The sequence below is a fragment of the Ips typographus genome, linkage group LG16 (genome assembly GCF_016097725.1).
Source record: "Ips typographus isolate SLU linkage group LG16, UJ_Ityp_2.0, whole genome shotgun sequence".
Classification (NCBI taxonomy): domain Eukaryota; kingdom Metazoa; phylum Arthropoda; class Insecta; order Coleoptera; family Curculionidae; genus Ips; species Ips typographus.
The window spans coordinates 4,231,714-4,246,273 of NC_138437.1; the positions used below are offsets into that span (position 1 = coordinate 4,231,714).

Below are 14,560 nucleotides of genomic sequence, written 5' to 3' on the forward strand. Positions count from 1 at the left end.
CTGGTATGTTTATTAAGCAGTAAGGGTGGCTTTTACTACAAAAGCAGCCAGCCGGCTCTTGGCTTGAATAAAACTTAACTAGTAAGTTTCAATAAGACGAAAATAGCAAAATGTGTTTAAGGTTCAAAAGAAGAAAATATACCGTTTGCGCTGCTGAAAGGAATGCGTTTCGGCAGAATTACAAGGGATAATTTGGCCTGCTTTCTTCCAGGCTTTTTAAAACAATAAGTACAAATTTAAAATAATGAAGCCGAAAACCGACAAGTAAAAATGGATGTTGTTCTTTATTGTTTGCGTCGAAGCTGGCGGAACCGAAAAGGGATCAATTAGCTTCCCTTTGAACAGGTAACAAACAATAAAGGGTAATTAAATTCAAATGGGAAAAGCCGAATTTCTCCTACTATCCTATCTAATGATATAATAGTTATTTTCGCTGAAAACGCATCGATTTTGCATGTGATACAAACACTTTTATAAAGAGTAGCCAAAAAATACCAGCAGGTTTTACAAACAAGCCTAGAGGCTGAAAACGGGTCGATTAAACACAAAGTACTGTAATTATCAACCGAACTCGGTTGGTATATGGCTTTGACACGTGATTATTGGCCACGAAATTTTTTACTGTTATTCCAGATTGATACAAGGACACTTAACAAAAATTCAAAAAACCTATTTGAACAGAAAATGTTATCGACAATGACAGGATTTCAGTAAATATCAATAGTTGACCACTTCAGTTTGACGCGTTTGTTTCATTGAAAATTTTCAAACGCCTTTAAGGGCTTATGTCGAGAAGCGGAAAATATTTCGTATATCGCATCAATTTACTTTGAAATTGAAAATAAAGCTCCCTATTTGTTTCCGCATTAAGCTCCGTCATATAATATTGAAATGAAAGTCTTAGATACTGTCTTCAACATATTTTTCTTCCAACGTTTTTTATCAATTAAACAAAAAATCCGTTTTTCTTATTCGTTTAGGGTTTTCTCGAAATCTTAGGGTCACTCGGTTTAGGTTTGGCTATGACGTCGCCTTTCTTAACTACAAAGATGTATTTGCCTTAGACAGATTTGGGGAAATCACATTTGGTGCCAGAAGTGGGATTAGGAGATCCAGAAAGACTACAAAGTGCGAAGATGACATTATGTACAGGAAAGAGATGAAAGAAGAAATTATAGCATAATTAAAACCGTGAGCGTAAAGAAATAAAAGCTACTAAAATTAGTCAATACCGGTTGAAAAGATGCAAGCTAACCAAGACCGCAAGATGGAAGAAATGAAAGCCACGACAGCAATTAAGAGATTAAAGCAAACCAGATAAGTCAAAATCACTTTGAAGCGAAATTCGATGACATAAAAACCCAAATCAAGAACCAGTTAGTTTGTGGAATTAATGAAATGAAGGGCAAAATTGAAAACAGGATGGAAAAGAGAGAAAAAGTGACCCATACCATTGAGAAATTTACTGGAGAATCCCCCTCTTGGAAGTGGAAGAAACTGTCTAGAATTTACAAAAGGAATTCGACAAATTGTAGGGCTCGAATGCTTCTCCTACAATTTGTCTTTAAGGTTTTGCAGACATTGGATGAAAGCCGTTATAACCACTACGAGGACTTTCAGGGATTCAACATCTGAAAATGAGATTTGGGAATAAGCATCTGCAGCAAGTGTACGAGGCTCAGGGTCAAACTTTGCTGTAGTATGAAGCTGATTGTTTGGTTAGTTTGTCTGGTCTACCCAACTGCTTCCCAAGACATTAGAGAGTAAGGGGCTTGAAGGATTGTGACATAGAGCAGGCTTTACGTCTAGTAAGATGCCAGGTGTTACATAATGCCCTTGCCTGCGCTTTAAAGTTTGAGCCAGTGCAGTTATGCAAATGTGTGTCAAGTTAGAAGCCGAAAACCAGAGCAAAGGTTTGGATTGGAGACCTTTCGGAAGGAACTGCGGGGAAGACCACACTACCCCAAATCCAGAACACTAGAAAACCAAGAAAGTGTAGCCAGTTTTCAGGAGCAAAAACTGGCTAGGCAACACTTCTGTAGCTCGACTTCAGCATGACTGAGGTTACGCTTGGGCGACATGTATTCTTGGATCCAACCTAAAAGTATTACTTTTGAGATTGGATCATATGGAGCAACACAAATTTCAGTGGGACTTGAAAAATAGTATGATCAAGGGGTCACATTGCAAGAGAATGTCACTTACCAGCAAGATCAGAAAATATTGTAAAGATATACTTGGATGAAGAAATGGGTCAAAATCAGCTGCAGCTAGTACAGCCAAGCTGTGAAGATCAAGACGAAGCTATGAAGAAGGGACTGCTTGTTGCTCGAACCGATTATGTTAAAGTGGCTAACTTGAAGGAATATGATCAAAAGTTAAAATAAAGAATAGGACAAGAAGGGACAGCCGGTCCTTTGATCATTCTGGATCCTAGGTTTGCCTTTGGTAGGAACTACTTCTTTTGAATCAAAGTGTTTTCCGTTCGCCTCTTAATCATTGGAACGGATTGTCCGTTTAACTTTGGTAGGAAAAGACTCTCTCTAATTTGCTTTCTCTTTTCATCTGTCCTTTCTTGTTAATTAGCTATTCTTTGGTTAAATTTCGACAAGGTTGGAGTGGTTACAACCTTAGCAAACGTTCTTTTTTGCCCTCAAAGTCGTATTGTACAAAAGTTCCTGCTTGGACTATTGAAATTTAATTCTTTAATGACCGATTGCACCAAATATCCAATTCAAAAGATATATTTTCCTAATAATCATCAAAAAGTTGAAAGTAATTCTAATTATGCAAAAGATTTAAATTGTCTAGTGTTGCACCCTGCAGGGTATTATTAATTTTTTCAATCTGGCAATCTGGCAACTAAACCACTTCGTTATAAGGAATAATATTTCCCACCAAAATGGGGTTATGTAGACACTAACAAAAACTCCGTAGTGTGAGGCATTAATTATCTGACTAAGAAAAGCTCAGGTTTAGAACATTTCTAGGTAATAAAATCCCCAACGTAACAAGCACCAAGATGAAACACAGAAACTTCACAGCAGTCATCAAAAATTAAATTGTCTGTTAGCGGCTAAGGGTTATTTATTTATAATTACTTGGAAATTGACTTGGTTAAAAGAGACCCCAGCGATATTTCAAAGCTTGTACTAAAACTCATCACTAATTTACCTTCCCGATATTGTGAATTAATTGACTCCGCTAGTGAGATGCTGTATAAACCACCGTTTACCTAAGAAAACCCTTAAATTTCTAAACAGAAACTAATGGTGAAAGTTTGCGAATTGAAACGGGAAACAAAGAGGTGGTGTACTACTAATAAACATTTATACGAAACTGTCTATAACCTTCGGGTTGAGTGATAAAACATTTTCTTCAGTTTTTAGTCGGAAATATGAGAGTAGAAAAATTAACAACTCGATAGAAAAGTAAACCTTGACTAAGTGAAGTTTAGTTCAATTTACCATTCATCGCAGAGCGAGCTCTTTCCGGACTTTTTAATAAAAAGTTAAACTCTCTTTTGTTTCGAGCACAATCTCAATTATCAAATTACGCTAAAGTATAAGTAAAATATGAGCACAGCAAAACTGGAGTCGTAGCTTAGAAACGGGTAGGCAACGTTTAGCTCAGCTCTTTTGAATATCACATTTAATGATGTTTAACTCTTTTTTGTTTAATGAGAAGCTGAAAAAAAGTCATTGCAAGAATGACATATCAAAAATAATTTTGGCACAAATACTAGAAATTTCCTTTGCATCATCCCAACCCGATTTGTCAGTTTTTTAAACCTGCTTTTGATATGACAAGGGTCAGGTTTAGTGGACCGATAAACTTTTTGTACGATTACGAATCTTTGCCTCTTCGTCTTGAGGTTTCCAGACCATTTTATTTGTTCTTTTGTGTCGAACTATTAACATACAAAAATTTCATATTGCTGAGATTGTTTTTACTGTTTTAGTTTCTAATCTTTAATTTTTGGGGGGTAGGAAGACATATCCAAATAATATGCTTCGTCATACGGGTCATAAATAATTCAAACTATCAAGAAACGTGTTGAAAGATTGATGGAAACATTATTATAAATGACTATTTTTAATATCTCAAGCTTGCATTTTCTAAGTGGGTGTTGGGGTTGAATATAGCTGCTTGAGTAAAGAATACTGTGAAAGGCCAGGCTTTCTTATTCTAAGCGCCTTCGAGATGGCTTCAATTCATTCAAGGAAAAGGGAAGAATGACTACCACAATTTCATATTTTAAGTAGGAATTTATTTCTAAACTGGTATACAGGTAAAGCGATTAACTAAAAGTTAAAATGAATCATATTGGGTCATTAAAATTCCCTTTTTCGATAGACGACCAATTTTGATTTAAAACCCCCAATATTTTTTGTTTGTGCTCCTTTAGCATTGACCAGCATAATTATACCCTTTATCGAATCCAGAAATATGCTTCCTGGATTCCGATATTTTTTGTCCCGCCAAATATTTGGTCGTTTAGAAAAGTTAATAAAAGCCGATAATTTATTGGACCGGGGGAGTGAAATTTATTAAAGAAGAGAATTGAAAATGGAATCAATAATATGCGTTTTCGAGGTTAAACACGACGAGAGTTTTCATTGTTTTAATAAGGCGACTAATGAAGTTATGAAATCGGGTTAATAGGAAATTAATTATTTTAATGCGAGAATTTTGTTTCCTTGTGTTCGAATTTTAACTGAAAACCCGCACTGCTTTTTACTAGTTAACGTAATTTATATTTAACCGTGTTATGTAAATTTTATTAAATTTCACCCCCGAGGTGTACCCAATTTATTTGATGTAATAAATTTCATTTGCATACTAAATATTTAAGTCGCGTTGCGCTCGAATATTATTGGTCAGAGATTGTCACGAATCATCATAATCACCTGTTCATTTATTTACCTCACTTATTCTGTTAATTTGTGTAAAATAATTGTTGGTAGTGTGTGTACAGAGTTAATAAACCGTAACACAATTTTAAAAATTTTATTACCAGTTTGTTTAACAGACAATAGTTAAATTGTCAAATCAGTTTTCTTTGCTAAAAATACCCAATATCCATTTAGTTTGAAACTAAACGAAATATTATTTGTAATCCTTTATTTTACCTGAACTTCCATAACAATTTCCTAAATAACTGCTTTGGTAAATTTTTTTTAGTATTACCAAACTTTTTTGTTTTAAGTTGTTTATCATCCGTAAATACATATAATAAATTAAAAGAAATAATTTTTGGCCTTCGGACATAAATTAAAAACAAAAAAGTAAAAATTTGTTTTGCTTTCAGGTGGACTTGAACCAATCAACCAATTTGCATGCAGTGTTGCCAAGTCAAAATATTTAATATTTTAATCATTCTACATCGAAAAATACATATTTCCATTTTTGTATCAATTGTTTTGTAAGTTTTGACATTAGTGACAGATATCACGTAGTTTTAGAAGATGATTTAGGTCACGTGACAATTGTCAAAATAATTTCAGAAACACATCTCCTTTTAAAAACTGTGTTAAACTTTAATTCTTGTATATTCTAAGCACATTTTTAGAATATTTCCTATTCAATAGCCTTAAAAAACAGTACAAAATTTGGTACAGTGAGGGAGAAAAGCGGTATCAAAATTTGAGCTTCCAGAAGCACAGTTTGAAAGAACAGAGGGACAAAATCGCTTATAAAATCCACTTGGAGTAAGAAAATTACTGTTTTAAGCACATTTTTGGTATGCTCATTGAATTTTGTATTCAATAACTTGAAAAAAGAGTACACAATTTAGTATGGTCAAAGAGAAAAGGGGTGTCAAAATTTGAACTGTCAGAAAACAGTTTGAAAAGACAGTCACACACAAAATCGCCTGTAAAACTCACTTGGAGTAGTAAAATGACTCTTTCTAGCATATTTTTGGAATCCCCATTAAATTTTCTATTTAATAACCTGAAAACCAGTACCATCTTACTTGATCCTTGACAGCTAGGAGGTTCGATCCAACGTCAAAATGTAGCCCAAAACTTCTGCTTTCTTTTCTCAGAAAAGAGTTTTTATGAAAAACACTAATAATGGCCTAGAATACTCTGTGCACGCCAAACTTAAATACAAAGCTTTAGTATACTCTTTTTCACAGATTTTGAAGGTATAATAAGTTCTTTATAAACTCAAACTCAAAAATCCTCGGTTATTTGCCCTGGTAAATATTTTTAATCCTGGAAAAAATATCCCCAAAAAAAACTATTTTTGGGCGAAATCACCTAATCTGGCAACAATGGTTTTGTCCAACTGCCAATTTTTTTTTTGTTTCAGTTTCGTTTTATATTATTTATTTATTACATTCTCATTAATATTTTATTTTTATTATTGTTAATTAAGTCCTAAAAAATTACCTTAGATATTGCACTTGCACTTTTCAATTAAAATCTAAAAACACATAAAGTGGGTAAGTTTCATTCAAAAATAGTTATTATTTTACAAAAGCTTCCACTCACTGTTAAGATACTACTGTTAAGACTCATGATACTTCATGTAATTGGATTGGACTGTTCAAGACATTAATAATGGAGAGGTAAAATCCGCTTCTTTGTCAGTCACTTTGTATGAAGTGTATAATTTGATTTTGATTTCTTGGGTTTGTTATTGGCAACAATTCAATTGTTGCTTAAAATCGAAAACTGTCCTTCATTTGGGTTGTTAAATTAAAATAAATTGCACACGTGAGGGTCTTATAGAAAAAATGACATCCCTCACGCTGCTCAAACAATAGCAATATAAGTCGTACCCGGAAAATTTGATGCCTTCCAGAATGATGTATTGCCGAATTGCCTGGGGTGTCGTTAAACTGACTCGGCTTGTCTGAAGAGGATTCCCTATGAATGCCTTTCGGGGACTTTATATCTAATTGCGACCTTTCTACTAAATTTTAGGTGGAAATACTTGGAAAATCAACTTTAAGGTAAAATCTGACCGAGAAACTGTCACAACCACATTGACGTATTACCCACTTCCTAAATTTACGGAGATAATTATTGAGCGGGCTTTAATCGCAGTTTGAATACGGTAAAACAGATTCAATTATAGTACTGAATTGTTATTAAAAGCTACAGTACTTGATACATTTAGCTGAAGGAAAATCTACTGTTGTTCGCTTAAGTTATTGTTTTCCTAATGTGGCCTGTTCCTATCTGCGTCATCTCACGTAGGCTACTCTGCAAAGAGCATTAGAGTTTCAAAGCCACTCACTAAACTTGTGCTGAATTAAGGCGTTTGCGGAACAATCAGTAAAACTAGAATTAAACGTTCTTTATACTTATCAACGTCTGGATTACAACGGTTAGTGAAAAGCCAAACCGCTTAGTATAACTTAACGAACTAACTTTTCTCTTTAAAAATCTTAAATAGTGATAAAAACCAAGGTGTCTCAGTATCGATAAACTAGTTTAAGCTGTTGACAAATCGATAAATAGGGAGGTTTAGCGAAGCAATTAGAACCCTCGCGTTTATTTTGGGCCTAATTTGTGTTAGACAATTATTAATTTCCTCCCTCTATATTTTGAGCGGACCCTAAGGCTCTCATTCAGTAAAATTCTGTACAAGACAAATCAGATTTCTGTAGTATGCATATATTACCAACCTCAATGTTAGTATTTACTTCTTTGTTTAGGATTGTGTTAACTTAAGCTAATTAAATTTAATCAGTAAAATGAACAATCATTTCTAATACGTCAGTGTGGTTGACAAATACAAATTTAAGGTTGAGTGTCCAATCATTTCTTTTAACTCAAGTGTTTTCATGTCCTGATGAAAATAATATAATTACCAAAAGTTGGAAAAGAAATCACATAAGAAAAATACATGCACATAAATCATAAATCACAACAAACTTTAACATAATGAACTGAAATTTAAACTAATTTCATTTTGACTGGTTTGCTAAAATCAATATTTCTCTTGGATTTGATAAAATACATATAGCTTTACTTAATAAAAAAAAAACCTAATACATTTGATATTGATTTCAATTGTGCGCATTTTCTTGAAATATTTTCGTCTTCCTTTCTACAACCTCATAGCCTCCAGTCATCCCCAACTTTTATTAGAAGGGCGAAACCCCAATGTCATGTGGGGGATATTCCCAACATATTTAAAGACCGGATCTTATGGTATCGAAAATTTACATACAGAAAACAACCATTTAAACAATAACATGGATTGAGTAATGAAAACAGTATCCATAATATTATAGCCGTGGTTCATGTAATTGGCTGTTTAATTTTACAGGAGCTGTTGAATTATTAACATGTATCTATCATTCCCACACTTATTATATTGAAACTGTATTCAGTAAATTTATTGGTTTTGTCCCTTTTTAAATGCAAATTTTATGAACTTTACACCATATTTATATGAGTTTTACAAGTGCCTATATAAGGTTTTTTATTACGCTTTTAAATCCCGGTGCTTGAAATAACATGTGTTTATAATAACAGGTGATAACGATAAAAATGCAATGCACGAGCAGTTCCTTAACAAATTTATGTTTGAATACACCCCTACGGGATCATAAAATAAAATTCCGACATATACTGCTACATAAAGTTCTATAGTTAGTACTTACATAGTTAGTGGATAACTCTATCAATTTTATTAGGACAACAGATTTATCTTATGATATACTTTAAAATAGACACTCTATTAAATTCATATAGATTTTGAAAACTAGAAAATATTGTCGGTATTGAAAGAATATATTCTCTTTCTTTTATTGATATATGTTTTTTCATTATTTGATTATTGAACTAAAAGATGTCATATAAGCAAGTTGTTTATAAATGAATGAAAAACGCCTTGTCAAATTTGTAGATTTCCACTACATCCAAACAGTGCCAAAAATGATTTTAAAACCAAAATAAAAAATTCCCTATACCTGACTTTTTTCAATTCAAAAACACTACCTGAGAAGTCACAATAATGATTAAACTTATTGATAAACTCTTAAAAACTAATATAGGATCACGGCTCCCTCAACAAACAATTTGAATATTAACAAACCTTTGTATTATAAGATTCCCTACATACCAGTCTTCTTAGAAAAAATTTAAAAAGTTTTCCTATATCAACCATTTAAAAAATACTAAAACTAAATACTAAAATACTCTCAAAAAAATATTTTCTAAACTAAAAGCGAAAACTCCATTTGAAAGTGAAAGCAACGTAGAATACCAGATACAATGTTCTATGTGCGAATCTGTACAACGTGTTCCGGTAGGTTGTGGCCCACTAGGGTTTCAATTTGATCTCTCCATTTATTCGGTGATCTTCCACGTGTTCGTCTTCCTTCTACTTTCTCCTCTATCATCAGCATTGAAGTGTCGCTTGTAGCAATATGTCCAAAGATCTCAGTATTGATTGATTGATTTTTGTCACCAGGCAAATTTTTAGTTCTTCGATAATGGAGATCCATCCATGATATTCGTAGCATCCGTCGATCACTGTCCTTCAGAGTCCAGGTGGCCATAGGCAAGATGAGGGAATTTGCAATGCACAGTTTAGTGTTTCGGGTGATTGCTGTAGACCTCCTGCTGTAGAAGCGGATCACCTGTACACCTGTGGTTTCCTTCTTCTGAGCTACCCCTTAACTTGACAATATTATAGTCAACTTTGTTGTTACATTCCTCGCCATTGCCATCCTGCGTCTAATCTCAGTCGTTATCATGGAACCTAAGTGATTAATCTGGCTTACAACCTCGTATCCAGCCACGGTATGAACACCAGGTGGATTGTTATGAAGGCAGTCTTCAATCATCATCTTCGTTTTTTGTTTGCTTCAAAGCCATATTTTTTGCTATAGAGCACAATCTAGCAGCGATAATCACGGTATCATCCGCATATCTCAGGTTACTCTACGCATAACATATTCTGTGTAGGTATTAAATAGAATTGGCGAGAATATGCATCTCTGCCTCACTCCTGCGTATTGTGATGTAGTTCTCATAGAGTCGTTTAACCAAATATATAAGGTGAGATGGTGTGCCCATTTCTAGTAGGATGGTTCAGAGTTTACTCCATTTTCCCCTTCAAACGCCTTAGATACATTTCAATGTTGTATTGCCTCAATTTCTCTATAATCTGTCGAAAATTCAGAATCTGTTCTCTAGTGCCCTTTATGGGGATGAAATTGCTCGTCTGATATCTGCGGAAAAGAAATGATTTAAGATAGTCAGGTGTATTTTATTAGCATGAAAAATTATTCAGTAATTTGATCCTTTTTTAAAGATAAGCACAAGGATAGAATTGCACCATCATCGGGCCATTTGCCGGTATTTCAGATTTGTTTGCATATCATATGCATTATGTCTATTCCTGTTTCTCCCATTGCTTTGATTACTACCTCTGCGGTGATACGGTCAATTACTGGAGCCTTGTTACAGCTCTTTAGACTTCTGTTCTTAGTATATAGCATGTTCCCTGTGAATATCTCTAAAATCCACATTCTCTCGGTTAGTGCTATCGTTTTCGCTAAATAGTTTTGAGCTGTATTCCTTCCAGACCTCGACAATCTCTGTGGGATCCGTTACAGTATTTTCAAGTTCATCTTGAATAAATTGAAAACTCCTTCGATAAGTATTTGATTTTGTCAAAAAAGCTCTCTAGATTCACGATAGTTTGCATGTTCTTTTTAGGATCATGTTTACTTCTTAGTAATTGGAAAGTTCAAGAACTTGTTTTTAGCTGGTTTCTAGAATCACGTGACGTGTGTATGTAGTAACGTGATGTCTTTTAGAGTCAGTCAAAAATGCTTCACATCTAAATACAAAATATTGGCACTTCTGTTTAAAATATATATATAAAAAGGGCAAGAAAAATTACATCTTCTGTACACAATACAAATGAACAAAGGAAGTAATCAAAAACGTGCTTCCAATTTTCTTTGAAAACCTTGGAATTAAATTGCTTACTTACTGAACTTTTTTTACAGTTTTTATAGCTTTTCTATACACATAATTCATTTTAAAGAAAAGTAAAACATTACAAAACAATAAAACATTTTGAATGTCAAGTTCAGTGAAAATTGGACTCCATCAAAAATCTTAAACTCTGGAGAATAACATAAAGAAAACATAGATTTTTAGGGTTTTCATTTCGGGAAACGCTTTTGAGGTCTAAGATTGATTAAATTCTGTTTACTCAAGGCAATATTATTTTACGAAAAAAACGCTAAAATTAATTTGGTGTTTTGGGAAAGGCATTAAAATGTTTTTATTTTCGAATAATGTAAAGTTTTCTAGAATAGATAAATTGGAAAATTTATTACCCAAAGCAAAGTAAAAAAGATTTATAGAGTGAGTGAGTGAAACGCTCAAAGCATCCACTACTGAAGCATAATACATCGGTTAAATGTAATTCGTAGAAAACCTGAACATCGAGCGTTGATGATATGCACATACATTTTCCCAAATCCCCGGAATCGTACACTTAGAAAATTAAATTTTAAATCTCGAGCCATCTGAATATAAAAAAATTAGAAGACATTCCCGGGAGTTGCCAATAAGTCATATCGTGACTAAAATTCCTACTCGAGAAAATGAGATGTGCGAATATGGTTTCCCTATACAAGCAGTATTTATCGTTCTTGGAAAGCGAAAGCGAAGAAGGACAGGAAAAACACGAGGGTAAGTTTGATGTCTGCGGTATAAAAAAACAGATTATGTTATGAAAGCATAAGAACGGAGGTTAAAGAAAAACCATCATTGATGAACCCCGCGAGGGATGACGCGGTTAAACGAGACCGATCCTGAATCGATGGACGAGACGAGGAAAAACGCTTCTTTATGTGTAGTTTCGGCTATATAACTTTATCAATAAAGTAATTTTTTTTCAATAATTTACACGGAAAGAATATCAATAAAATGTTGAGCTGAGAATGCAATTAAATGTAAACTCGAAACAAAGCTACCCCTAGTTTTTTGCAAGTTAAATGTCGATTTAGCTAAGCTGGGAAAGCCGAGAATTAAATAACTTTTCTACCCCTTGCATAATAAGCGTAGTTTTTTCAGGCCTCCGATCAGATAAGAAAACCCAAATCTCAGTAAATCCAGTAAGAAGGATTTAACTTCAACACGTAAATTGTAATATCAAGTATACAAAACTAGAGTTTTCTTCATGATTGCTTTCTTTATTTTCATACTACCGCAGGATTTTATAGGAGACTTAAGAAGCTTGTCTCACTCGATCCACCGTATATTATTCGGAATGAAAGCGTCACATTTTTACAAGATGCGTTGCTTGTTAGGGTTCAGAATGCACTAAAATAAATGGCCTCTAAAAGTCTTTACACACAAGGAGGCATAAATCTTCGTAAAACATGGATATCTTCTAGTTAGTATTGCCGCCAGCTTGAATCTATTTTTGTGGTTACTTGCGGAGAAAATTGACTGCTTATTCCACGATGTATAATAATACATTTAATGACTTTAGTCAAGTTTACTACGGTGTAATGAAGTCGAGCACTTCATGTCTCGGAATAAAGTGCCGGATTGTGTAGATACGCACTTGGATAACATAATCAATTTACGCCAGCCTCAAATCTGTTAAATCCTGCGACCATGAACTTTACGACACACATTAACCAGGATGACATTTTACTAAATTCGGAGGGACACACAGTCACGGTCTCAAAACTATCCTGGATGATCTCACATTGTAGTGACATTTTTTAATTAACAATTCACAGAATATTCCCAGCATTTCTCGAAAGAGCTCGACTCTTTCGAGCAAGGCTATTTAATATTATTGATGTTACAAGAAGTAGTACGTGCAGACAGTCCCGGCACACAGAGGAAAATTACGTGAATGTAATCTCTAATTGCATAAGTATGGTTACAAAATAGTAAATTGAAACTTGATGAAGATCTTTTCCGATTTCGAATAAAAACAAATAAAAAAAACTAAAAAGATACCTATTAGGTTGGAGAAAAGACGTTTATCGCGACGCAGACTACTGGGAGCTCTTTGTAATGTATATTTGCACCAGTTTAAATCTAAAATTAAGTCGTCATTCGAAGTGGTGATGCCTTTGATCTTACTACTCTTTGTTAGCACCGTTCCTAACTGATTACACAATTACATCCTATTACAACAACTATAGACATTAACCGTTTTTCACTGAAGCGGAAAAGAAAAATACCTACATTGTGTGAGGCGCTGTTAATACATTAGGCAACAACGCCCATTTTTGTTTCTATTATTAAAAACGGAACATTTTGAGCTTTTAAAATTCTCTCAAAGTTCAAAAATACCGGAGTTATGGCTGTTTGTTATGTTTCAAGAACATAAAGATAAAGTGCGTTTTGAGACATCCACTGAGAACATTTAGCAACTGTGATTTTTCTGCTTAGCATGAGTGGAAAGAGGATGAATAGAGGATCAGTTTGAACTTTTAAAACTCTGTGAAAGTTCAAAACAAACCAAGTTATGACCAATTTCTCTTGCTGTGCTAAAATCTTCTATGGAACTGACTTCCTGAGAGACGCTGTTAATACATTTGGTAACAACGCCCATTTTTGTTTCGATGATTAGAAGTACGATTGAAAACGGAACATTTTGAGCTTTTAAAACACTCTGAAAGCTCAAAAATAACAGAGTTAGGTCTATTTGTTGTGTTAGGCCCTAGAAACATAAAGATAAACTGCGTTTTGAGACATCCACTGAGAACATTTGGCAACTGTGCTTTTCTGCTTTACAGGAGTGGAAAGAGGATCATTTTGAACTTTTGAAACTCTCTATGACCAATTTCTCTTGCTGTGCCAAAAGCTTCTATGGAACTTACTTTCTGAGAGACGCTGTTAATACATTTGGCAACAACTCCCATTTTTCTTTCTCTGATTGGAAATATGGTTGAAAGAGGTACATTTTGAGCTTGTAAAACATTCTGAAAGCTTAATAACAGAGTTATGGCTATTTGTTGTTAGGTCTTATATAAATAAACTGCGTTTCGAGACATCCACTAAGAACATATTTGACAACTGTGCTTGGCAACACGGTTGGAAAGAAGGTGAAAGGTGAAAGTAAGATCAACTTTTAAAGCCTTCTGAAAGTCCAAAAACAACCGAGTTATGACTATTTCTAGTGCTACGGCCTAGGAGCATATAGAAAATTCGCGTTTTGAGACGTCCATTAAGAACATTTGGCAATTGTGCTTGTTCTGGTTAGCAGGAGTGGAAAGAGGGAGAAAAGAGGATCAGTTTGAGCTTTTAAAAAACACTGAAAGTCTAAATATAACCGAGTTATGGCTATTGCTGCAATGCTAGGTCCAACAAACATCTAGAAAATCCGCGTTTTGAAACGTTCACTAAGAACATTTGGCAACCGTGCTTTTTCTGCTTAGCAGGAATGGACAGAGGGTGAAAAGACGAGCAGTTTGAGCTATTTAAACTCTCTGAAAGTCTAAAAAAAAACTAAGTTATAACCTATTTTACTTGCTATTTCATGAGATTCTATGGAATTTACTTTGTGAGAGGCGCTATTGATTCATTTGGCAACTATGTCCATT

The 14,560-nt window shown here is 34.1% G+C and overlaps 1 protein-coding gene across 1 annotated transcript in view; it reads left to right on the plus strand.

The window, feature by feature from the left end:
* Positions 1 to 14,560, plus strand: part of LOC145738856 (lachesin-like) — a 192,670-nt gene that overhangs the window by 71,959 nt on the left and 106,151 nt on the right. The window lies entirely within an intron of this gene.